The sequence below is a fragment of the Mobula hypostoma genome, chromosome 4 (genome assembly GCF_963921235.1).
Source record: "Mobula hypostoma chromosome 4, sMobHyp1.1, whole genome shotgun sequence".
Classification (NCBI taxonomy): Eukaryota; Metazoa; Chordata; class Chondrichthyes; order Myliobatiformes; family Myliobatidae; genus Mobula; species Mobula hypostoma.
The window spans coordinates 53,713,334-53,739,525 of NC_086100.1; the positions used below are offsets into that span (position 1 = coordinate 53,713,334).

Consider the following 26,192-nt stretch of genomic DNA (forward strand, 5'->3'; position numbering starts at 1 on the left):
TAAAATAATTAACACCCTTACTTGGTACTAAAGTATATTAACAAATAGTAATGTTCAGTGAAAACAATAATGTTAGAAGTTTAATGTGCTTACTAAGAGATTTGCTATCATGCGCCACCCAAGCTGGGATCTGCATCCCGTAGGGATTAAATGTCAGCTCAAATGTTTTTTTTACCTGTTTTAATTGTTCTAATAATCTATTTCACTATAGTGTTGAAGTGTACATGCGAAAATTACACCTCGTTTTTATGTTCCCGAGGTCTTTAACTCCAAACATAATTTTGGTTATACAATGAATCTTTAAAGCCAACAATGCTTTGGTATAAATATAATCAATATTTTATTGAAAGTGACATGAGAAGGTGTTTCAGTTTTTTTAGATCCAGTGTTAGCAGCAAGTACCCAGAGGAGGAAACCTGAATTGATGCATCTCATGAAGAGAGAAAAACACATTAGAAGCATACTTGCCTCTTCAGTCTAAATTGTTTAACAGAATGAATACAAGTCCTGTGAAAAGTTAATGTAGCTGGGTGATTGGAATCTTATCTTTACACAATTATCCTATTAAAGTGTCTGAGGGCAAGGGTGCTGTCCTCTTGGGAAAGGACTACGTGTATGAAATGCACCCTCTCAGACAAAATAGATTCAAAAGCAGGTTATCAAAAAAAATGGGACAAGTACACATCACCAGAAGGTATTGCAGCAACTGCTGTCTGTCTGGAGAGTTCCAGCAGGATAAATTTATATTGTTTCTTTATGAGCTCTATCATCATTGTTCTTTAAATCCTGGACTCTTGTTCAGACATCTTCATTATTCAGCCATAGACTTCAATGACCTGAATGACAACAATATTTTATTTGTATTGAGCTTTTAATTCCATAAATCGTCTCCAGTCACTTCAATGGAGAGTTATTAAACATAATGTGAAACTGAGCCACACTGGGAGAGAAGGAGACAAGTTGCCAAAGGGACCTTTATGAAGTACAAAGTAAATTTATTAGCAAAATACATGTATGTCACTATATACAGCCCTGAGATGTGTTTTCTTGTGGATATACTCAGTAAATCCAAGAAACATAATAGAATCAATGAAAGACTGCGCCTAACAGGACGGAATAACAACCAGCATGCAAAAGACAACAAATTGTGCAAATAAAAAATAAGAAAAGGAATAATAATAAATAAATAAGCAATAGATATCGAGGACATGAGAGGGTCGCTGTCACTCTCCACCTCTGATCTCACGATGAGGACTGGCTCATGGTTTCTTCAAATATCTTGCTTGCGTCAACAACCAATAAAGTCCGGGGGTGTGTTGGGGGCAGCCCACGAGTGTCACTGTGGTTCTGGCACTAACATAGCATGCCCACAACTTAGTAAATCTAATCTGTACATCTTTGGAATGTGGGAAGAAACTGGAGCAGCAGGGGAAACCCACATGGTCATGGAGAGGACCTGTAAACTCCTTTTGAATAGCAGTGGGAATTGAACACCAATCTTCCAGTCACTGGTGCTGTAAGTGTTATGTTAACTGCTATGCGACAGTCCCACCCTACTCTTCTAACTACTTCCACTTCTAGTTTCAGCATATATCCAAGCAGGTAAAATATACCAAATTCAAATTAAAAATGGCAGTAGTTAGAAGAGTAGGGTACAATTAGTGTAAGATAGTAACTGCCTCGTCAATAATATCTATCTATTTTAAATGTCAAAATAATTAATTAAAGAGTGTGGCAGTTAAGACGAAAATGTGGTTCCTCAGCTGAAGCAGATGTATACTTTTATATGCAAGGCTTGTTTACTCTGCATTTATAGTGAGAAACATGTACAAAATTAAGAAGTCTCAGCATTTGGTGCTTAATGAGTTTTGGGAGTTTGCTGCCACAATCAAAATTTCTTTCCTTGCATAGCTCCACATACCATCGTTACGTGCAACAGGTTAGACTTATTAGGGCTAAGTTGGATATAATATATTGAGAGGCACCTGCAGCAGAGTTTTAAGAATATTCTTAATGAGATTCCAAAAACTAGATGAAGTCACAGAATATGATCTAAATATATATGTAATTGCTAGGCTATCATGGAGAGAAGCAATTATAATTGATAGACTTAACACCTTAGGGAGCACAGGAGGAGCATCCACATCACAAACCAGAAAGTCCTCCAGATCATTGGCACCATTACCACCATCCACTAAACTCTACTTCATCTGTCAACGAAAGGATCAGCGACTTCTAAGGATGAGCACAAGAAGCAGCAAATGTGGCTTTCTAAGCATGTTGCAAAAACAACATTGCATTCATACAGGCACCTGGAAATTTATTGTACCCCACAAGTTTTTGTAATAGTTGATATCAGGAATGTACTACCAGAGAAGGTGGTGGAGATAAATACAATCACATTTAAGAGACATCTAGACAGGCACTTGACAACCCAAGGCATGTAAGTCTCCAGATCTAATGCAAACAAATGGGATCTGTGTAGATAGGAACAACGGCAGATTATCATCCAAATTGGCAGAAAGTGAACTTCATACTAATTTTTCCAGTACATGGTTCACAAAGATAGCATGCAGAACCAACAAGTAGTTAAGGCAGCAAATATCTTGGCATTTCTTGAAAAGGCTTTGTTATGGTTACACTGGTGTTGATGACATCACACCAGGAATACTGTGCATGGTTTAGTCCACTTGTCTAGAAAAGAATTTAGTAATACTAGATGCAATCCAAAGGAGATTTACAGGGCTAACGAATTCCTGGGATGGGAAGCCAGACATTTTGGATTGGAATTCCTTGAAGTTTAGGAAAATGAGGAGTGACCTTATTCAAATGTACAAGAACTTGATGGAACAGATGTTGAGATATTTTCAATAGTGGGAGGGTCACAAACTAGGGAACACAGTGAGAAAATAAGTGGCCAATCACTTGAAACTGAGTTGTGTAAAATTTTCTCTCGAGAGAGTAGTGAATCTTTGGAATTCTCTTCAATAGGTACATTTAATGTCAGAGAAATGTATACAATGTACATCCTGAAATTCTTTTTCTTCATGAGCATCCATGAAAACAGAGGAATGCCCCAAAGAATGAATGACAGTTAAATGTTAGAACCCCAAAGTCCCCCTCAGCTCCCCTCCCCCACCTGCTAAAAATCATCTGCACCCTCCACTGGGCACTCAAGCGTGCAGCAAAGCATCACTAAAGACACAGACTTGCAGTACTCCATAAACTACTCATTCACTCAGTAATTCGACATACCACAGGCTCTCTCTCTCCCTAATAAGGGATAAAGAGGTGACCCATTTCACAGCAAGAGGGGAGATATAACAAAATGACTCGCCGATTTATGGTGTTAGAAGTCTGCTGCATCGCTTTTTCCGAGCTCTGTGCCCAAAGAACTCAGGTCTCTGGGCACACAGCCAGCAGCCAGCTTGCTGCTTTCGATCTTCCATGTACTCCCATGACACATCAGGCAGAGGCACTGATCTCGAATCTGCCTGCCTCCAGAGCCATGAAAATCTGGTACCATGAAGGTGCGCTAGTCTTCTAGGCCGCGTCCTTTGCATATTGAAAAGTGGCCGGTTGTGAGGCCCCGAGAGCAGGTCCCATTTTCAAAAAGAACTGAAGTCAGCGTGTAACTCCAGGCCAGGGTCTTCAAAAGAACCCTGAAAAGAAAAAAAAGGATACTAAAGATAGAAATAGAGTTGTTTCCCAAGATGTAAGCAAAGGAGTCACCATTAAATGCCATCATCCTAAGCTCCAGACTTATGCGAGGAAATTGGCAGTCAGATCATCAGAAATCAGAGGCAGCTGAAGTTTCTGGAATAGTTCACAAGGTGAAGGATAGATATGTCCCACAGAAGAAGTTCTCAAATGGCAGGGGTAGGCAACCGTGACTGACAAGGGAAATTAAGGACTGGATAAAAGCCAAGGAAAGGGCACATAAGGTAGCAAGAGTGAGTGGGAAGTTGGATGATTTGGAAGCTTTTAAAATCTAACAAAAGGCAGCTAAAAAAGCTATAAGAAGGGAAAAAATGAAATATGAGTGCAAACTAGCCAATAATATAAAGCAGGATAAAGTTTTTTCAGTTATATAGAGAGTAAAAGGGAGTTGAGAGTTGATATCGGACCACTGGAGATCGATGCTGATGAGGTGGTAATGGGGGACAAAGAAATGGCAGATGAAAATGAGTTCCTTGCACGAGTCTTCACTGTGGAAGACGTGAGCAGTACACCAGAGGTCCGTGAGAGCCCGGGAGCAGGAGTGAGTGCCATTGCTATTACAAAGGAAAAAGTGCTGGTAAACTCAAAGGTCTGAAGGTGAATAAGTCACCTGAACCAAATGGACTATATCCCAGAGGCCTGAGAGAGGTCACTGAAGAAATAACAGATGCATTGGTCATGATTTTTCTGACAGGAGTTAGCGAGTGGGAATAAAGGTGGCCTTTTCTCGTTGGCTGCTTGTTGCTAGTGGTGTTCCTCAGGGGTCAGTATTGGGACTGCTACTTTTCACATTGTTTGTCAATGACTTACATATTGGAATTGATGGTTTAGTAGCAAAGTTTGTGGATGATACGAAGATAGGCGGAGGGGTAGGTAGCGCTGAGAAGCAATGCGGTTGCAGGAGGATTTAGACAAATTGGAAGAATGGCAGATGGAAGGCAGTGTTGGGAAATATATGATAATGCATGTTGGTAAAAGGAACAATAGTGCAGACTATTATCTAAATGGGGAGAAGGTTCAAACATCAGAGGTGCAGAGGAACTTAGGAGTCCTTGTGCAAGACTCTCAGAAGGTTAATTTACATGTTGAGTCTGTGCTAAAGAAGGCAAATGCAATGTTAGCATTTATTTCAAGGGGAATAGAATATAAAAGCAAGGAGATAATGCTGATGCTTTATAAGACACTAGTCAGGTCACGCTTGGAGTAATGTCAACATTTTTGGGCCCCATATCTCAGAAAGGATTTGTTGTCATTGGAGAGAGTACAGAGGAGGTTCACGAGGATGATTCTGGGAATGGAGGGGTTGACATATGAGGAGCATTTGGCAGCTTTGGGTCTGTACCCAATGGAATTTAGAAGAATGTGGCGGGGGGGGGTATCTCATTGATACCGAATGTTGAAAGGATTAGATAAGGTGAATGTGGAGGGGATGTTTCCTATAATGGGGGTATCCAGAACGAGAGGGCACAGCCTCAAAATTGAGGACAACTTTCCAAAACAGAGGTAAAGAGGAATTTTTTAGCTAGAGTGTAGTGAGTCTGTGTAGAATGCTCTGCCACAGACTGCAGTGGAGGCCGTATTCGTGGGGATATTTGAAGTGGAAGTTAATCGTTTCCTGATCAGTCAGGCCATCAAAGGATATGGCGAGAAGGCAGGTGTATGGGGTTGAGTGGGATCTGGGATCAGCCATGATGCAGTGGTGGAGCAGACTCAATGGGCTGAATGACCTAATTCTGCTCCTATGTCTTATGGTCTTATGGTCTAAATATACTTACAAACGATAAGTGGAAATAGATAAATACTTTGAAAGAATCAAGAATTAAAGTTGCAGGGGACTGGCATGAAAGAGAGTTGAGACCAGCATAGATCAGCCATGATCATAGTGAATTGCAGGTCAGACTTAGGAATTCTAAATCCAAACTACCAAGCTGATTCCTTCCATATTAATCTTCCTGATAAAACTACCACAGAGTGGAGAAATAATAGGAAACTTCACCTGTACCAGTGACAGTGCAAACTTCATACTAGAGTATGGGGAATTAGAGTAAAGGGAAGGAGGTTTAGGGGGAATAGGAGGAGGAATTTATTTCCTCACTGAGAAGGTGAATTGAATCTGGTATGTATTTCCTGAGGGAGTGGTGGATGCGGATACTTTTACCGCATTTAAGTAGTATCTAGAGGAGCACTTGAAACGCCAACACATAGAAGGCTATGGACCAAGTTCTGTCAAAAGGTGTTAATTTAAATTGGTACTTGATGGTCAGCAAGGGATGATTCACTGACTATAAATAAGTAGCCGAATGATGAGTGAGTGCAATCAGCAGAATACAACCCCATTACACCAGCAAAAATTGCAAGTGTGTAACTTGATTATTATTCATATATGCTGATGAAACTCAGTTCTCCTCCCCTACCATCATGACTATCTCTAAATAGATATTAGGGAGTACGATTGCTCTGTATGCCGGCAAGGACTAGATGGACAAATAGCCTCCTCCTCCTCTGACATAAGGAAATACAAACTATGGAGAATAAATAATTGAGAAGACCAAAGTAGTCATCCTCGGTCCTATCAAAAACTCCATTTCCCACCCATCCACTCCATCTGTCTTCTGACAATAATTGGAGCTTAAACATGAGTGGTTCTGCCGTTGTAGGAAATCTTGAGCAATTGGAGCTTGAGCCATTTGCAATTTCAGATCATGTTTGATACAGTGATAACCATCCAATCATATTTCTGCGCAATCACTATGATCACGTATTCATATTTCTTTAGTGCTTTCTGTTTTAATTATCTACAGTTGAAACTCTCATCCATTGTTGACTTTACTTGACTACTTCAATATACTCTTGCCTACCCTCCTACATTATTCAAAATTCTGCAGCTTGAAACAATCCTAAAATAGAAGAGTTGTCTTCATCTTCAAAACCTTGCTTCTCTATATTTATTAAGTTCATATAGTTCCACAAAATGTCAACAGTCCTCCACTCTAGCATTCTTAATTTTAATTTTTTGCAGGCATGATTCAACTTCAACTGACCCCAGGTCTTTATTTCTTTAAGTGCACCTTGAAAGTTTGCTGATGACACCCTGCTTTCTCTGGCGGACAGAGCGTAGGTGTTCAGCAAAGCGGTCTCAAAGTCTGCGTCAGGTCTCGCCAATATATAAAAGGCCACATCGGGAGCACCGGACGCAGTATATCACCCCAGCCAACTCACAGGTGAAGTGTTGCCTCACCTGGAAGGACTGTTTGGGGCCCTGAATGGTGGTAGGGGAGGAAGTGTAAGGGCATGTGTAGCACTTGTTCCGCTTACACGGAGAAGTGCCAGGAGGGAGATCAGTGGGAAGGGATGGGGGGGACGAATGGACAAGGGAGTCGCGTAGGGAGCGATCCCTGCGGAATGCAGAGGGGGGGAGGGAAAGATGTGCTTAGTGGTGGGATCCTGTTGGAGGTGGCGGAAGTTACAGAGAATAATATGTTGGACCCAGAGGCTGGTGGGGTGGTAGGTGAGGACCAGGGGAACCCTATTCCTAGTGGGGTGGCGGGAGGATGGAGTGAGAGCAGATGTACGTGAAATGGGGGAGATGCGTTTTACCTGGTCCATTTCCGACACCTCCCTCCCCTTTCTAGATCTTTCTGTCTCTGTCTCTGGAGACAGCTTATCCACTGATGTCTACTATAAGCCTACTGACTCTCACAGCTATCTGGACTATTCCTCTTCTCACCCTGTCTCTTGCAAAAACGCCATCCCCTTCTCGCAATTCCTCCGTCTCCGCCGCATCTGCTCTCAGGATGAGGCTTTTCATTCTAGGACGAGGGAGATGTCTTCCTTTTTTAAAGAAAGGGGCTTCCCTTCCTCTACTATCAACTCTGCTCTTAAACCTGTCCAGCTCTTGGCTCTATCCCTCCCCCTCCTGTCTTCTCCTATCATTTTGGATCTCCCCCTCCCCCTCCAACTTTCAAATCCCTTACTCTTCCTTCAGTTAGTCCTAACAAAGGGTCTCGGCCTGAAACGTCGACTGCACCTCTTCCTAGAGATGCTGCCTGGCCTGCTGTGTTCACCAGCAACTTCTATGTGTGTTGTCTGTGCAGAAGCTTCTTAGTTCAATCTTGCCCTTAGGGCCTCGGTCTTGTTCTTCAGCGACTGTACATTTGCTATCAGGATGCTGGATGAAGGAAATTTCATTCCCTGGCATTTTAATCTGGCTTGGAGTCCTCCCCAATCTGATAAGTTCACACAAATACTTGCAGCACTGAATACTAGACCATGCTCATGCTACTCTCCTCAGCAGTATTCTTGATCTTACTAGCAGGTTTACCGGGACCCCAGTGAGAGCCTTGGTGATGGGTAGCCTTGTTGCAGGAGCAGTCCATGTTCTCCTCACCCTTTATTCTACCGTTAACTTCATGCAATGTCACCGTAGCCAACATCGCATAGCAGTTAGTGAGATGCCATTACAGCTCAGAGTGTTGGAGTTCAGAGTTCAATTCCAGTGCCTTCTGTAAGGAGTGTGTACATTCTTCCCGCAAACGCATGGGTTTCCTCCAGGTGCTCCGGTTTCCTCCCATATTCCAAAGACATACTGGTTATTAGATCAATTGGTCATTGTAAATTTTCCTGCGTGTAGGCTAGGGTTAAATAGGTGGGTTGCTGGGCGGTGCAGCCTGATGGGCCGGAAAGGCCTGTATTTCTGAATGAAAATTAAGTAAACTAGGTGGTCTATCAGAATTCATGTCTGAATTGCATTTTTCAATAATGAGACTGAATTTGAGCTGTGCACGTTAGAAATAGGCATAGAATAGTACAGCACAGTACAGGCCCTTCGGCCCACAATGTTGTGCCGACCCTCAAATCCTGCCTCCCATATAACCTCCCACCTTAAATTCCTCTATATACCTGTCTAGTAGTCTCTTAAATTTCACTAGTATATCTGCCTCCACCACTGACTCAGGCAGTGCATTCCACACACCAACCACTCTGAGTAAAAAAAACCTTCCTCTAATATCCCCCTTGAACTTCCCACCCTTTACCTTAAAGCCATGTCCTCTTGTACTGAGCAGTGCTGCCCTGGGGAAGAGGCGCTGGCTATCCACTCTATCTATTCCATTTAATATCTTGTATACCTCTATCATGTCTCCTCTCATCCTCCTCCTCTCCAGAGAGTAAAGCCCTAGCTCCCTTAATCTCTGATCATACTCTGTACTCTCTAAACCAGGCAGCATCCTGGTAAATCTCCTCTGTACCTTTTCCAATGCTTCCACATCCTTCCTGTAGTGAGGCGACCAGAAATGGACACAGTACTCCAAGTGTAGCCTAACCAGAATTTTACCCCGCAACTCTTAAACTCTATCCCTCGACTTATGAAAGCTAACACCCCATAAGCTTATTGTCGTGGCAGCTCAGACTGATTAATTGGGAAATGAAGAAATGTTTTAATGCTGTGGCCGAGTGAAGAGGCTCCAAAAAGTGCCTTGCAGAAAGTTTTATCCTAATGCAGCTGGTGTATTATTTCCCTTCCTTGTCCGCAGCACATCATTGTCAAACACTGTTCTAACCTAGTCCTGGCCCCTTGAATAGATCGGGGATTAGATTCATTTCTGAAATGCATCTGTGACCATTTAAGTGTTGTATCCCTTGTTTTCAGATATGACAGAGAAGATCTGTCTGTCACAGAAAAATGCACATTTTATTTTGGTTTGGTGGGCTTGTGTTGGCGCATGGCCAAGTGGTTAAGGCGTTCGTCTAGTGATCTGAAGGTTGCTAGCTCAAGCCTTGGCTGAGGCAGCGTGTTGTGTCCTTGGGCAAGGCACTTAACCACACATTGCTGTGACGACACTGGTGCCAAGCTGTATGGGTCCTAATGCCCTTCCCTTGGACAATATCGGTGGCATGGAGAGGGGAGACTTGCAGCATTGTCAACTGCTGGTCTTCCATACAACCTTTCCCAGGCCTGCGCCCTGGAAACCTTCCAAGGCGCAAATCCATGGTCTCACAAGACTAATGGATGCCTATTATTTGATAGGCATATTTTCCATTCTAGTGTCAACTCATGATTTACTTCAATGTCACGTTACTGTAAGTAAAACAGAGCTTTACATTCTCCACGCAGGCTGAGATTGGATAAGTGTGTATTCAATTTGATTTTGAAATGATTTCCAGGCAGCCAGACATTTAATTTTGATGTATAATTGGGTGGGGATATAATGCAGAAATCATAAAGCTAATGCCACTCAGCTCAGGAGCACCTGTGAAATGCAGTTTCTGCTTTTGTGGGGAGGAGGGAATTAATGATTATTGCAGAATTAATTTTTATTGCTTCCTTAAACAATGGATTGGTGTCTTTTTCCCATGTTTTTAACCAATGTGCTTTTCAGTATTCCTGCATTAACACCATTTTTCTCCTATAAATTCAAGATATGGGACATCGATTTTCAATGTGTCGGTCGTAGATGATGCAGAAAATAACACAAACTGTTTCCAAACTGACAATTTACAGCAAGCTCTGACTTTTTTGTTAATAGTTGCAACATATTATTTGTCAATATATCTACATATCAATTACTGATGGAAATACCAAGGTACCTCCTAACACTTCACGCCATGATTTACTTTCTGATTGGTTTTTGTGGATACTACAGGAATGAGTACTGATCCCTGAACATTTAACATCTATTATTCAATCACAGGCTGTCGTGCCTGCACATTTGCTCCTGATGTAGGTTGAAAATTGAGCTGTGGGGAGCAAAGGTTTTACAAAAGGATATACGCTCAGTGGCCCTTCATTAGGTATTGGAGTAGAAGCCGGTGTGGTTTTCTGCTGCCGTAGCCCATCCATTCCAAAGTTCAACGTGTTGTGCGGTCAGAGATGCCCCTTGCAATGTGTGACAATCTGAGTTCCTGTCAGCTTGAACCAGTCTGGCCATTCTCCTCTGACCTCTCTCATCAATAAGACATTTTTCACCCACAGAACAGTTGCTCGCCAGATGTTTTTTGTTCTTTGCACATTCTATGTAAACTTTAGACACTGTTGTGCATGAAAATGTCACGAGGTCAGTTTCTGAAAATATTCAATCCGCTCTGTCTGGCATCAACAATTATTCCACGGTCAAAGTCACTTAGATCATGTATCTTCCCCATTCTCATGTTTGGTCAGAACAATAACTGAAGCTCTTGACAATGTCTGCATGCTTTTAGGTGTTGAGTTGCTGCCACATGCTTGGCTTGATTAGATGCTTGCACTAATGATCAGATATACAGGTGTACCTAATAAAGTGGCCACTGAGTGTAAAGTGGGCAAATGTAAACATTGGCAATTCCATTCCTTTCACAGATGGTGTTTGACCTGCTGAGTTCTTCCTGCAGACTGCTTATCACTGAGATCAATAGGTCTGTAAAGATAAGTTAAATCAAGCTAAATGGGGGTGGGGAGGACAGTGAAATTGAAGTGCAGGATCAGCCATGATGGTGAAACAGCCTGAGAGACCATGTTCCTGTCTCTGCTTCTTGTCTTATTTTTATTTAGCCTTCATATTGGGCTTTTCTTTACATCTGATGAGACAGCATACCCTCTATCACAATGGAATGGTTCATTAAGAAATATAGAACATAGAACATACAGCACAGTACAGGCCCTTCGGCCCACAATGTTGTGCTGACCCTCAAACCCTGCCTCCCATATAACCCCCCACCTTAAATTCCTTCATATACCTGTCTAGTAGTCTCTTAAATTTCTCTAGTGTATCTGCCTCCACCACTGACTCAGGCAGTGCATTCTCTGAGTAAAAAACCTTCCTCTAATATCCCCCTTGAACTTCCCACCCCTTACCTTAAAGCCATGTCCTCTTATATTGAGCAGTGGTGCCCTGGGGAAGAGGCACTGGCTATCCACTCTATCTATTTCTCTTAATATCTTGTATACCTCTATCATGTCTCCTCTCGTCTTCCTTCTCTCCAGAGAGCTCCCTTAATCTCTGATCATAATGCATACTCTCTAAACCAGGCAGCATCCTGGTAAATCTCCTGTGTACCCTTTTCAGTGCTTCCACATGACCTCAATATGACCTCAAAAATTGCCAAGTGACATAACCAAAGTCAAGCTAACGCTCAAAGCTGTGACCACTATAATTATGACTTAAATTCTTTTATGCATTGTTTTTCTGTAAGGTGAGTTGTTTTCTCTGAGTGTACAGTACACTCAGTGCCTATTTTATTAGATACACCTGTATACCAGTTAATATAGATATCTAATCAGCCAATCAAATGCCAGCAATTCACTACATAAAAGCATGCATTCATGGTCAAGAGGTTCCACTTGTTGTTCCGACCAAGCATTAGAATGAGGAAGAAATGTGATCCAAATGAAATAAGTTTTGGTGCCAGACGGGTGGTTTGAGTTTCTCAGAAACTGCTGATCTCCTGCGATTTTCACGCACACCAATCTATAGGGCAGCGGTTCCCCAACCTGGGGTCCGTGCACCCCCTTGGTTGATGGTAGGGGTCCATGGCATTAAAAGGCTGGGAGCCCCTGGGCTGAGTTTACAGAGAATGGTGCAATAAACAAAAAACGATCCAGTGAGCAGCATTTCTGTGGGTGAAAACGCATTGTTAATGAGGGAGGTCAGAAGAGAATGGCCAGGCTTTACAATAATGTGACAGCAACTCAAATAATCACGTGTTACAACAGTGGTGTGTAGAAGAGCATCTCTGAACACACAGTGCATCAAGCCTTGATGTGGATAGGCCACAGCAGCAGAAGACCATGAACGTCCACTCGGTGGCTACTTTATCAGGTACAGGAGGTACCTAATAAAGTGACCACTGAGTGTATATGTGAAGTGTAATGTGGAGGAATTTCTTGTGATGCAAATTTAATTCCATGAAGAAATATTTAACAGAAAGTTAAATTGGTCAACAGCCTTTCTTCAGTAACTGATATGAAATTATTTGAGACAAACGGATTGGGCGCTAAAAATTAAATTAACAATTAAATAAATACCCAGAGTTTTATTTGCACTGTTTATGTTTTAATTTTGCTTTGAATTTGTTAGGAATTATTCCAAGTCATTATAATATCGGTAGGGCTGGCTTATTGCGTATCTGTAGTTTCAGCTTTCTCCTTGAAATTTTGCGCCACAACTGTTGTGTAAAGTATTGCAGAATTTTGACAACAGCAATGAAGGCAAAGAAATATATTTTTGAGTTAGTTCTGTGTATGATTTGAAGGTGTTGGTGCCCCTGTGTATCAGTGCCTTTGTGTTTAAGCGTTGTCACTTCCAGGTTTGGAAAATGATAAGAATAAATCTTTGATAATTTGCTATGGGATATCTGCTAGTGAACAGTGCAGCCATATATTTTGTTATTGGAGGAAGCTGTGGCAAAGAGGCTTGTTATCTGATTGTATTATATAGTATAATATTCAGCTACTTGCATGCTGTTGTGCATTGCAGGCACTAAGGTCTGCAGATGCTGGAATCAATCCTGATGCGGCATTGTGATCCATAACTTCAAACATTGCTCTGCTGTACGGATGCTGCTCGATCTGCTGAGATTTTCCACCAGTTTATTTTTTGCTGTTGTCTATCTACTGAAGCAGGAAAGGGAATAACATTCATTTGCACTTGATTTAATTAAGAGTCTGCATTGCACCCAATAAAATGTAGCATCATAGAGTACTACATCACAGAAACAGACCCTTTGGTCAACTGGTCCATGTAGACCTGATCTTCTGCCTATAGCCCCATCCACCTGCACCCAGGCCATAATCCTTCAAACCCATCCCATCTATGTGCCTATCCAAACTTCTCTTAAATTTTACAGTTGAACCCGCATCCACCACTTCCTCTGGCAGCTCGTTCCATGCTCACGCCACCCTCTGAGCGAAGGGGTTCCCATAAGATTCCCTTTAACTATTTTCCCTTTCACCCTAAACCGATGACTTCTCGTTTTAGTTTCACCCTTTCAATACCACTCATAATTGTGGCTAACTCTGTAAAATCTCTGCTCATTCTCCTGCACTCCAGGGAATAAAGTCCTAACCTATTTGACTTTTCCCTAGAACTCAGCTGCTCAGGTCCTTGCATCATCCTTGTAAGTTTTCTCTGCACACTTTCAATCTTGCTGATATCTTTCCTGTAGGTAGCTGGCCAAAACGGCGCATAATACTCAAAGTTTGGCCTCGGACATCATCAACATAGTGTCCCAACTCCTGTACTCAGCGTTCTGATTTATGCAGGCCTGTTGTCAAAAGCTCTCTTTATATCCCCATCAGGCAGTGATGCTATTTCCAAGGAATTCTGGACCCATGTTCCCCAGTCTCTTTGTTCTACCACAGACCTACCATTTCAGCAACACTCGTACCCTGGTTTGTTCTCCCAAAGTGCAACACATCACAATTGTCTGCATTAAATTCCATCTGCCAATGTTCAGCCCATTGTCCTAGCTGGTCAGTATCACGCTGCATGCTTTGATGGCCGTCCTTGCTATCATCTGCAAATGTGCTGATCCAGTTTAGCATTATCATCTGAGCCATTAATATAGATGATAAAGCACAACAGACTCAGCAGCAAACCATTAGTCACAGACCTTCAGTCAGAAAGACAAGCATCTACTGCTACTCTCTGACTTGACCTTCTTGACCACAGTCCCATACAGGACTTTGTCAGTGGCCTTGCTAAAGTGCATGTAGACAACGTTCACCATCTTTCTTTCATCAGCCTTCAGGGTAACGTTTAAAAAAGCTCTATAAGATTTGTTAGACACAACCAGTTGACTATCCTTAATCAGACCCAGTCTATCGAAATACTCATATCCTGTCCCTTAGAATACCTTCCAATAAGTTACCCATTAATTACATCAAGATCACTGGCCTTTAATTTCCTAGCTTATTCTTAGAGCCTTTTATTTGTTTATTTTGTGAATTTGTGAATAGGCCCTTCCAGCCCTTTGAGCCATGCTGCCCAGCAGTCCCCCAATTTAATCTGAGCCTAATCATGGCACAATATATAGCGACCAATTCACCTACCAACTGGTATGACCTTGGCCTGTGGGAGGAAACCAGAGCACCCGGAGGAAACCCACAGGGTCATGGGGAGAACGTACAAACTCCTTACGGCAGCGGCGGGAACAATGGAACAAGTGAAGCTATCCTCCAGTACTCCACCACCTCACTCGTGGGTAAGGACATTTTAAGGGCAGCACAGTAGTGTTGTAATTAGCGGGACACTTTTACAGTGCCAGCTGTCAGCGATTGGGGTTCAATTCCCACCACTGCCTGTAAGGAGTCTGTACATTCTCCCTGTGGCTGCTTAGGTTTCCTCTAGGTGCTTCAGTTGCACCCCACATTTCAAAATGTGCAGTTAGGGTCAGCACTTTACTGTATGTTTCAATGAGCATATGACAAATAATGCTAATCTTATTTAATATCTCTGCTAGGACGCTTGCAATTTCTGCCCTCGCCTCCCACGAGGTCCATTGGTTTCATAACTAATGTTAGTTTTGCTTTTCAGTTGTCAACTTTTTTTGCAGAGTATTTGTTTTGTAATACTTTGACAGAATATATTGGATCATGGTGCCTTCATGAACAGCATTGCTTGGCCATCTCTCCTTCATATCCTGCTCAATAATTATCCTTTCAAATCTTTGTAGCATTGCGTTCCAATTTTATAACACCGGTTGAAATCGTTGCTTACACTTTGTGAAGCAGCAGATAGAGCAGAATAGCTAATCAAAATATACTTAGTTTGCAACTTCTCACAAGGTATGTTGCAACTGCTCCGTGGGAAACAACTGAATTGATCCTCCACACAAAAACTTCAATTGAAATGTGTTTGTACTACTTTGGTATTCTGCCTTGCAGAGCCTCTTCAATCAAAATTAAAGTGCCAGATATTGTCCTTTAGGAATTAATTGATTTCAATAGAAGTAAAAATCTTCTGAAACTCTTAAATTAGGAGGTAACAATCAGCTAGGTTCTCATGTTGTACACAGAGACGTAACTGAATTGTCTGCCTGTGCACAGGATGAAGGGAAGATGGAGTAAGTTAAATACTAGTGCTAAATGAAGGCAAAAGGACAACAATAATGTTTCAGATTTGTGTCCCAGTGTGGTTATAATCCTTGTGTATTTTTGATTGATCCAAGCTGCACTGCAGCTGAATATTGGAAGGAGTGCTTACTCATCATTTTGATAACTATACATATATATGTCACAAAAGAAACATGAAAGATGATTTTTCCAAGAGGTTTTTGACTGTTTGAAACTATTCTGTGTCCTACAATTTTAATGACCACAACTTCCAGATTATTAATTGTATTATACAATGTAACTAGTACAAGATAATATTCAAGGAAAATCTACCGGGGATGCTTGCACTAGAAGATTGCAGCATTGTAGTTTTGTAATTCATTCCATTGACGTCAAATCTGCAGCCACACATACTGTATATTGCATTTTAGCATCACTGAGCAAAGATGAATTTCCAAACAATTTTCTGCTTTTTGTACTAAATTTTTATGGTTTGCCTTGCAGAAGAGATTCTCTTTCATAGCTTATCACAATGAATATTGCAAGGCAAAATTGCAAACTGCACTTCTCTTAGAATGTTAAAAATAGAAGCAGGTGTAGGGCATATGGCAAGTCAAGTCTGTTCCTTCGTTCAATAAGATCATGCCTGATCTGATCTTGGCGACAACCCCACTTTGCTGCCTGGTTTCTATAACCCTTTCCTTGTAGCTCTGATCTATTTTATATCAGTCTTCAATAATGTCATGTTTTGGCATCCTTAGTTTTTTGGGTAACTTCCAATGACGTTCAGCCCTTAGGCTTGACGTCTTGAGATTGTAATTCCTTAGTTTTAAAAGCATAAGGTTAGACTCTCTTAAGAATCCACATTTTTATATTGGGTGGGGATGTTGTATAGTGATGGACCATCTTTGTCCCAATAAAAACAATAGCCTTTTCATATATCATTATTTCTTTTTTTCTTAATTTCGATGCTAAAGGAAACGTTTCTCTAACCAAAGCATTTTTTTTAATTCAAAAGAAAAATGTCATCCAGTAGAATTATTTTTATTTGTCAAAATACATTTGGGTATTTCTTGCAGTGGCCTGTACGGTAAAGGATTTCATTGATCAACTGCAAGGATGACGTCTTAGTAGAAGAATGCGCCCAGTGGTACATGGGAAGAAACAGCATTGGCTGGGAAGTTTGGGGGGTTTACCAGTTACTTTCAAATCTGTGCATTGTGGAGAGCAGAGGAAGATTGATACTACTCTGAGAGGAAAGTGGCTTTCAGAGAGATTAGTGTCATAAATGACCGTTTGATGACAAATCTAGCAATTAACAGCAGCATAGCAAGTCCTGAAGAAGGGTCTCAGCCCAAAACGTCAACTGTTTAATCTTTTCCACAGATGCTGCCTGACTTGCTGAGTTCCTCCAGCATTTTGTGTGTGTTGTCAGCAAATATTATTGTTGCAGTTGCTGGGTTTCTCACAGAAGCCAACAAAACATTTGTTTGTGTAAAAAAGTTTTTCTTGAGCTTTACTCTCACAGGAATTGCTCATTCAGTGACATTTTCAGTCACTTTTCCATTCATGAATAAGAACCATCGAATATCAGGGAAGATGGTGGGATTTTCTTTTTCTTCTGGTGGAAATGGAGCAGATGGACTTATTAAATGACCTGCCTGAAATTATCAGGACTCTTCTCACCAGATTCAAAAACAGTAAAACTGAACAACACCTCCACCCACTTACTCACCCCTCCATACCGTTACCACTACGTTATCATTTCCTGTCAGTCAGCTTATGTGCAGACACTCCTGTGCCTAGTGTCACTTTATAGACATACAGTCAATCTCTGTATCTAAGCTGTGCCCTTGTATTTATTGTATTTTTTTTATTATTGAATGCTTTATCTTGTGTTTTATTTGTGCTGCATCAGATCTGGATTTGTGTACTAGAAATGACATTAAACAATCCTCACTTTTGACAAGCTCTTGAATTGCCGAGACATTTTTGGGTATGGGCCAGGTGCTGGGAAATGGGATTAGTATAGATAGGAAACACAAGAAAGGCTGTAGAGTCTGGAAATCCAGAACAACACACACAAAATGTTAGAGAAACTCAGCAGGTTAGCCAGCATCGATGGAAGTGAATAAACAGTTGACCTTTTGGGCCAAGACCCATCTTCAGGACTAAGAGGGAAGGATGCAGATGCCAGAGTGAAACAGTGGGGGGAGGGGAAAGAGGCTAGCTGGAAGGTGATAGGTGAAACCAGGTGGGTGGGAAAGGTCAAGGGCTGGAGAAGAAGGAATCTGATAGAGGACAGTGGAGATGACAAAGGAAAAAAGGAGGGAGCCCCAGGGGAGGTAGTAGGCAGGTGAGAAGAAGTGAAAGGTCAGAGTGAGGGATAGAGGAGGGGTTGGGGAAATTTGTTCACCAGAAGAAGAAATTAGTGTTCATGCCGTCAGGTTGGAGATTACCCAGATGGAATAAAAGGTGTTGCTCCTCCACCCTGAGGGTGGCCTCATCCTGGCACAATAGGAGGCTATGGATCGACACATCAGAATGGGAATGGGAATTAAAATGTTCGGCCATCCGGAAGTCCTGCTGGTGGCAGATGGTGCGGTGGTGTTTGATGCTGCGGTCCCCCAGTTTACGATGGGTCTCACCAGAGTCACACCAGACGCAGTAGACAGCCCTACCAGATTTGCAGGTGAAGTGTTGCCCTACCTGGAAGGACAGTTTGGGGCCCTGTGGAGGTGAGAGAGGAGATGTATGGGTAGGTGTAACACTTAAGCTGCTTGCCAGGATAACTGCCTGGAGGGAGATCTGTGAGGAGGGATGAATGGACAAGGGAATCATGGAGTGAGTGATCCAGGTGGAAAGTGGGGTGAAGATATGTTTAGTGGTAGGATCCCTTAGGAGATGGTGGAAGTTGTGGAGGATAAGGTGTTGGATGTGGAGGCTGGTGGGGTGGTAGGTAAGGACAAGAGGAACTCTGTCACTTGATCGTGGATGTATGGGAAATGGAGGAGATACGGGTGTAAGGGCAGCCTCTGGCTTCATCTGTCACCTTCAAGCTTATATTCCTTACCCTACCCCAACCATCTTATTCTGGCTTCTTCCCCTTTCTTTCTTTTGCTGATGAAGGCCCGAAATATCACCCGTTTATTCATTTGCATTGATAATGTCTGACCTGCTGCGTCCTCCAGCATTTTGTATGTACTACTCTGGGCTGAAGAGCCTGTTTCTGTGCTGTACAACTATTGCAAAGGACTATTCTAGATCTTAACTGCAGGCATTTAAAATATTTACATATTGTGTTCTTCATAACTTATCCACAGGGCTGCAAGAAGCGGATCCCTTTGTTACTATTCATTACTGCTATTTAGTCATCAAACTTTGAGTCTGTGAAATTGTATTCTTGATCCAAACTGAGGGCAACATATGGGAGACCGTCCTTTGAAGTGCAACAAATTAAATTTATTCAGAGGCCTTTGAGGTATATTTTCAACAGATTCACACAACACACAGCTTGAGATAAAAACAGGAAATGCTGGAAATACTCAGCAGATCAGGTAGCATCTGTGGAGAAGGGAAGAGAATTAACATTTTCAGGTTGAGAATCTTTTATTGGATAGGTCCTCAGGCTGAAACATCAACTTTTTCTCACGCCACAGATGCAGCCAATCTGCTGTACCAGTACTATTTTAATGTCAATGTCTACAGTTTTTTTTACACTTTTGAAATGCAGCTCAGGGACTAACTGAGCTTCAGTGCAGAGGCAGTGTCTGTCTTTGTACTGCGGGATCAGGTTCAGTACTACTCACAATGATTCCTTTTCTGCACGTGTGAAGTATATCCTTGGTTTCTGTTAATAGCTTATCCCTCCCTTCTCTAATGGAATTTCCTGTGTTTGTTCATGCTATGGTGAATAGGAGAGCAATTGGCTGTGTAACCCCAAAAGCAAACCCTGTCCAGGCCTCCATGCTACTTGGTAATGCCATGGGTTGGAATTAGTAAAACTCTATAATAAGCCCCTGAGTCTTTTTTTTTATGGCTGAAGTTACATTTACAGAAAATCTACATTTTCAATTTATCATATTTGGAACTTGGGTATTGGATAAAGCCCTGGCTTCTGAAATTTCAGCAGGCACCACATAACACCATTTTGATTAATGTTGTAATGGGATTAACCAAACCCTCTTGAGTGATTATGTTTGAATGGAGATTACAAGAGACCAAGTATAAAGATGTCGGGCAATGCAATAATTGTACATTTTGCTTGTTTAATCAAAGTTGAAAGTCAAAGTTGAAATCTTAAATTTGTTAATTTTACTTTGGGATTAGAATTTAGCCATGCAGTACAAAAAAAGGACACTCAACACACTCTGCAATTGGTCATAGCAATTACCATTTGTTACATTTCTTGTGGTGAGTTTTAGCTCTAAACAGATTGTAGAGCAGTTGTGAAATGCATTTGCTGCCTAAGTTTCAGGCTGGGGATTTTGACTCCCTGTTTTCATTAACATTTAATTTGTGTTTTTCCCACTAATGGAAAGCCCACTTGATATTTTTGTGTACTTCTCTTAAATTAATATTCTGGATGTTTCTGCTTTGGTAGAAGAAACAATTGCCATCCAAACTAAACGCTCTTCCTTGGAGAGAGAGCTGTTGAAATAAGTGGGTCAAAAGAGGGGAAAATGCAGGTGTGAATAATTTGCTTCTTTTTCTACAGATACAAGGTACAAACTAAAATCCTGTTCCTATCATCATCATCCATCCAGCAATAACTATCTTCTTTGATGTCTCAGTGCTGTTATGTTTTGTAACTCCAAAACACAAAAACTAATTGAAAGGAAAACAAGGGAGGTGGAAGATAACTTGTGTACATTCTTAACTTACTTTTAATGAGACACATATACATGACGTGGTAGTGTATGGAATTAATGTATGTTTACATATTGTAACCCCTAATGATTTACTGTATTTAAACAAACAATGCTTAATCAAACAATATATTTACAATATTACTCAAATATTTCTGAAATATTAAATACACAGCAAGTGCATTTCCATTGAGTCTGATTTCAGAAACAGATGGCACTCTTTGAAGCTTTTAGTTGTCGAAAGAAGCCATGTTGCACCTCTTCAACTCATTTCACAACTCTGGGGAGGTTGGCGAAAGCCATGAGAATACACAAACAGGTGTAGACGTCCTGACTTTCAACATGCCTCAGTGTACCTCCATGTTGGAGAGACCCTCCATGTTGATTTAGGACAATTCAGCTGCTATAGATTTGCATGAGCATGTGTTACATCTCTATCATCACCTCAAAGAGTCTCTGCAGAAATTGCTGCCCTTGGAAGTGATCAAAGGACCTTTATTCTCTGAAGAATGACAGGATAAACTTTCCTCTTGCCTTCTGTCATTTTGTCTTTTGAGCACTTTCCTCCTCCTCCTCCTCCTCTTTTTGCCTATCAGACCATAGAAAGACCTACAATCGTGCAAGGAAAAGGGATTAACTGAAACACGGTCACAGCATTGTCTGCGAACAGCAGAGCTGTTATTGCACTGACAAGCTGTACTAGCAATAAAAATTAATTTCTTAAGGTCTGTGATCTCATTCCCAACTTTCATCTTAAAACTTTCTGAAAAGTGCACACAGTCCTAGAAATGCTGTTTAAATATCAATTCTTTTGTATAGAATATTGAATATGTTTGGAGCAGATTCCTGCACATATTCAATTCAGTAAAACTCACTTTGAACTGAAATTCCGTTGACTCCAATGGAACAGAATTCAAAAATGGAATACGTAGTCAGTACTGTGCAATAGTACAGTAAGCTAAAAGTTTAGTACCATTACTCTCAGATGTATTTTTAGAAAATGAAATTTAATGTGTAATGACATCAGCATATCCTAGACTGTGTGCACTTTTCAGAAGGTTGAAAGATGAAAGTTGGAAAAATGAAAGTGCAGGTATCCCAGTCTGTTGCTCAAAAATAGAAGAAAAACAGCCAGTGTTAGAATTTTGAAACGAAACAGAAGATGCTAGAAAAACTCATCAGGTCAGGTATTATCTCTGGAGAAGGAAGCCTGATGTTTGAGTTTAGTTGCCATTTATCAGAACCGGGAAAAGCTTATAGATAACCAGATTGATATTGAGAAGGGCGGGGGTGGGGACTAGAGAAAAGAATCAAAGGGAAGAAGTATAGTGGGTAGAAATTAAATGGAGGGGGAAAGGATGGACTTGGTAGGGGAATTTTAGAACACATCTTTTGACCTTGAGAGGGCTCGGAATTTTAAAGTACTTTAGAAGAGTGACCATGCCTTAATGCAACAGTTCCATCTCCTACCACCACCATTACAGTATGATAATGAGTGATCTCTGTTTTAGTGATATTGGTTAAGGATTAATATTGGCAAGGACACAGGAGTTTATTCAACTGAGTGCTTGACCATATCATCTGAAGTGTTCACTCAGTGTCACACTGGAGAACCAGCATGAGCACTGCCATTAAGTCACGGAGAGAGATTTCATGGAACTGGACCCTTCAAACCACCGGCCTGTGGTGACCATCAAGCACCTATTTTTACATCAGTCCTACACAAACTGATTCTCACTGTATTCCTATCAGCTGCCCAGTCCCTTCTCCCAATTTGCACCACTTACCTACACCCCAGGGGCAATTTACAGTGGCCAATGAATCTACCAGCTTACGTACTTTCACAATGTGGGAAGAAGGCAAGGCACCTGAGAATATCCATGAGGTCGAGGGAGAAGCACACAGACTGTATAGACAGCGCTGGAGATCAGGACTGAATCTTGGACACTGAAGCTGTGAGGCAACATCCAAAGTAAATTTATTATAAAAATACATAGAGTTTATGTCACCATATACAACCCCGAGATTCACTGTCTTGAGGGTATGCACAGTAAATGCAAGAAACACAATGGAATCAATGAAAGACAGCCCCCAGCAGGATGGACAAGCAATCAGTGTGCAAAAGACAACCCACTGTGCAGATACAAAAAGAAACAAAAAAGAAATACTAATAATAAATAAATAAGAAATCAATATTGAGACTATGACATGAAGAGTCCTTGTAAGTGAATCCATAGGTTGTAGAACAGTTCAGAGACGAGTGAAGTTGCTGTGCTCACATTTCAGCAGCATTACTTGTATCTTCAGCTGTCTCATATTTTGGGGTATTTGCAGCATAGAAAGAGGCCTTTTGGTTCTCAGAACAGTCCCATTCTCCCAGTTTTTCAGTGTAATGAAGTCTATCTTGCATGCCCACCTTCCAAGGAAGGGCCAATTTACAGAACCCAGTTAAACTGTCTATCATTGTGCAGACAACAAACAACAACAACAACACACATCAAAGTTGCTGGTGAACGCAGCAGGCCAGGCAGCATCTCTAGGAAGAGGTATTGTGCAGCATGTGTTGAGATGTAGGAGGAAACTGGAGCACATGAGAGAATCCCATGCATTTATGCAGAGAATGTGTAATCATTTCCCAGGTGGTGCTAGTGGTCAGGATCAGAGCCAGGACACTGGAGCTGACAGGCAGCAATTCTCCCTACAGCTGACTCAGCTGGTTGGGTCCTGTTAACACCAAATGTCCTGGCCTCTCTGCTGCATCAGTGCTTCCTGCAGAAGGTAGAGGTGGCATGTGTTCTGCTGAAGGGCTTTGAAATTGTGAACTTGCATTAGCATCCTGTGAACTGTGATGAGATTGTGAATCCAAGTGAAGGTTATAACATTTAAATGCAGAAAGAGCTTTTGTGATTTGATTATAAGAAAGTGAAAGAGGAAACTACACCTTGGTTGTAATAGGTACTGTTTTTCCTACACTGCACCTGGTCCTTGTCCTGATATATACTTGCTCTGTTACCAAAGTTAGCCTGTGTTTTCTGCTTTCCAAAAACATTGCTGTCATCTTCCAGTGAGAAATGCATCTTGCCTTTAACAGGCTATGTGGGTAGCTTGTTAGTTGCATGTATGTTAGGCCTAGTAAAGAGCATTACATCCTTGCATTTATATAACACTGCATTTGCCTTCCTCACCACTGACTCAATCTGCAAATTAACCTTTAGGGAGTTCTGCATCAGGACTTCAAGTGCATGGATTTTTGAATTTTCTCTCTATTTAGAAAAATACCCTTGTTCTCTTATTCCTTTTACCAAAGTGCATGAACATACACTTCCCAGAACTGTCTTGCATTTGCCACTTCTTTGCCCATTCTCCTAATCTGTTCAAGTCCTTCTGCAGCCTCTCTGCTTCCTCAGCACTACCTGCACCTCCACCTATCTTTATATCATCCACAAACTTGGCCACAAAGCCATCAATTCCATCATTCAAATCATTGGGCACACAACATGAAAAGAAGTGGTCTCGACACCAACCCATGTGGAACACCACTAGTCACAGGCAGCCAATCAGAAAAGGCTCCTTTTATTCACTCTCTTTGCCTCCTGCCAACCAGCTAATCTCCATCCATGTTAGTACCTTTCCTGTAATACCATGGGGCTGTTATCTTGTTAAGTAGCCTCATTTGTGGCACTTTGTCAAAGGGCCTCTGAAAACTCAAAAGCACAACATCCACCAATTTTCCTTTGTCTGCCCTGCTTGTTATTTCCTCAAGGGATTCTAACATATTTGTCAGGTGAGATTTTCCTTTGAAGAAGTCATGTTGACTTTGCCTATTTTACTATGTGCCTCCAAGTACTCCAAAACCACATTCTTAACAATTGACTCCCAACATTTTCCCAACCACTGAGGTCAGGCTAAGTGCCCCATAATTTCCTTTCTTCTGCCTCCATCTTGTCTTGAAGGGTGTAGTGACATCTGCAGTTTTCCAGTCTTCCGGAACCATTCCAGAATCTAGTGATTCTTGAAAGATCATTACTAATGCCTCCACAATCTCTTCTGCCACCTCTTTCAGAACACTGGGGTGTAATCCATCTAGTCCAGGTGACTTATCTACCTTCAGACCTTTCTCTCCCTAGTAATAACAACTACACTCGCTTCTGCCCCCTGACACTCTCGAACTTCTGGCATATTGTTAGTGTCTTCTGCAGTGAAGACTGATGCGAAGTACTCTTTCAGTTTGTCCGCTATTTCCTTATTCCCCTATCGCTACCTCTTTTGTGTCATTTTCCAGCAGTCTCAATATCTGTCCTTGCCTCACTTTTACTCTTTATATATCTGAAAAAACTTTTGATATCCTATTTGATACTGTCCAGTTTACCTTCATATTTCATCTCCCCCCCGCCATGGATTTTTTAATTGAACTTCTGTTTGTTTTTAAGTTTCCAATCCTCTAACTTCCCACTAAGTTTTGCTATCTTTTGCTTTTATTTTGGCTTTCACTTCACTTGTCAGCCACAGTTGCATTATTTTGCTTTTAGAATAGTAATGTATCTATTTTGTGTCTTCCAGATTGCTCTCAGAAACTCCAGCCATTGCTGCCCTGCTATCATCCCTTCCAATCAACTTTGGCCAACTCCTCTCTCTTGCTTTTGTAATTCCCTTTATACCACTGTAACATTGATACATCTGACTTTAGTTTATTCCTCCTAAATTGCAGGTTGAATTTTAACATATTCTGATCACTTTCTCCTAAGGGTTCCTTTACCATAAGCTTCCTAATCAAGTCCAGTTCATTACACAACACCCAATCCAGAATAACTGATCCGCAAGCTCAACCACAAGCTGCTCTAAAAAGCCATCTTGTAGCCATTCTACAACATCCCCTGCTGATCGAATTAGTTCTGGTAGATGCGTCATTAACAGGTTGGTGCATGCTGCACGTGACTGCTGATAGCACTGCAGGAAGATCCAGTCCAGTGCTGAACTTGATGTACCAGCTCTGAAGTGGACTAGAATTTGTAGATGGAGCGAGTAGCTAGAATATGACCAGTAGAACCTGACTCTCCTTACCTTATTTTTCTAATTTTGTAGTGCTGTTGATAAGGTACAATGTGGGGTATATTCAAAATTCATTGATCTGTCTTGGCAGTCCATGCTTGAGAATATCTCCAGTTCCTGTTAAAAAAACCATCATGAATCTGTGCATTGGCAAATGTAAAGTAAAGATTAATGTATTAACTTTGCTGGGAATAATGACAGCACATTAAAATGAATAGCATGAAGAAATTAACACATGTCGACTGTCTCCGATCATTTCCTCAGCCTATTCTTCTCTGACATCTGAGCCTACTATGACTGAATTAAGCAGTCAATTCTTGTCATAATGAATTTGTATCAGCAGCATCTCAGCAGACCCCATTTTGGTATGTGTTTTAATTTCTCTGAAAATGATAGGATAAATAATGGATTTAAAAATTTGAATTTGTTTCATCTTCCACCAATTAAGGCACTGATTCAGTTTACGGGTTGAAGGTCTCACTGCAGGGAAGCTGGCAACTATGTACATATGGGAAAAAAATCACATATTG

General features: G+C 41.4%; 1 protein-coding gene across 3 annotated transcripts in view; it reads left to right on the forward strand.

Annotated features, from left to right (window-relative positions):
• Nucleotides 1–26,192, forward strand: part of kcnab1a (potassium voltage-gated channel subfamily A regulatory beta subunit 1a) — a 322,363-nt gene that overhangs the window by 53,813 nt on the left and 242,358 nt on the right. The window lies entirely within an intron of this gene.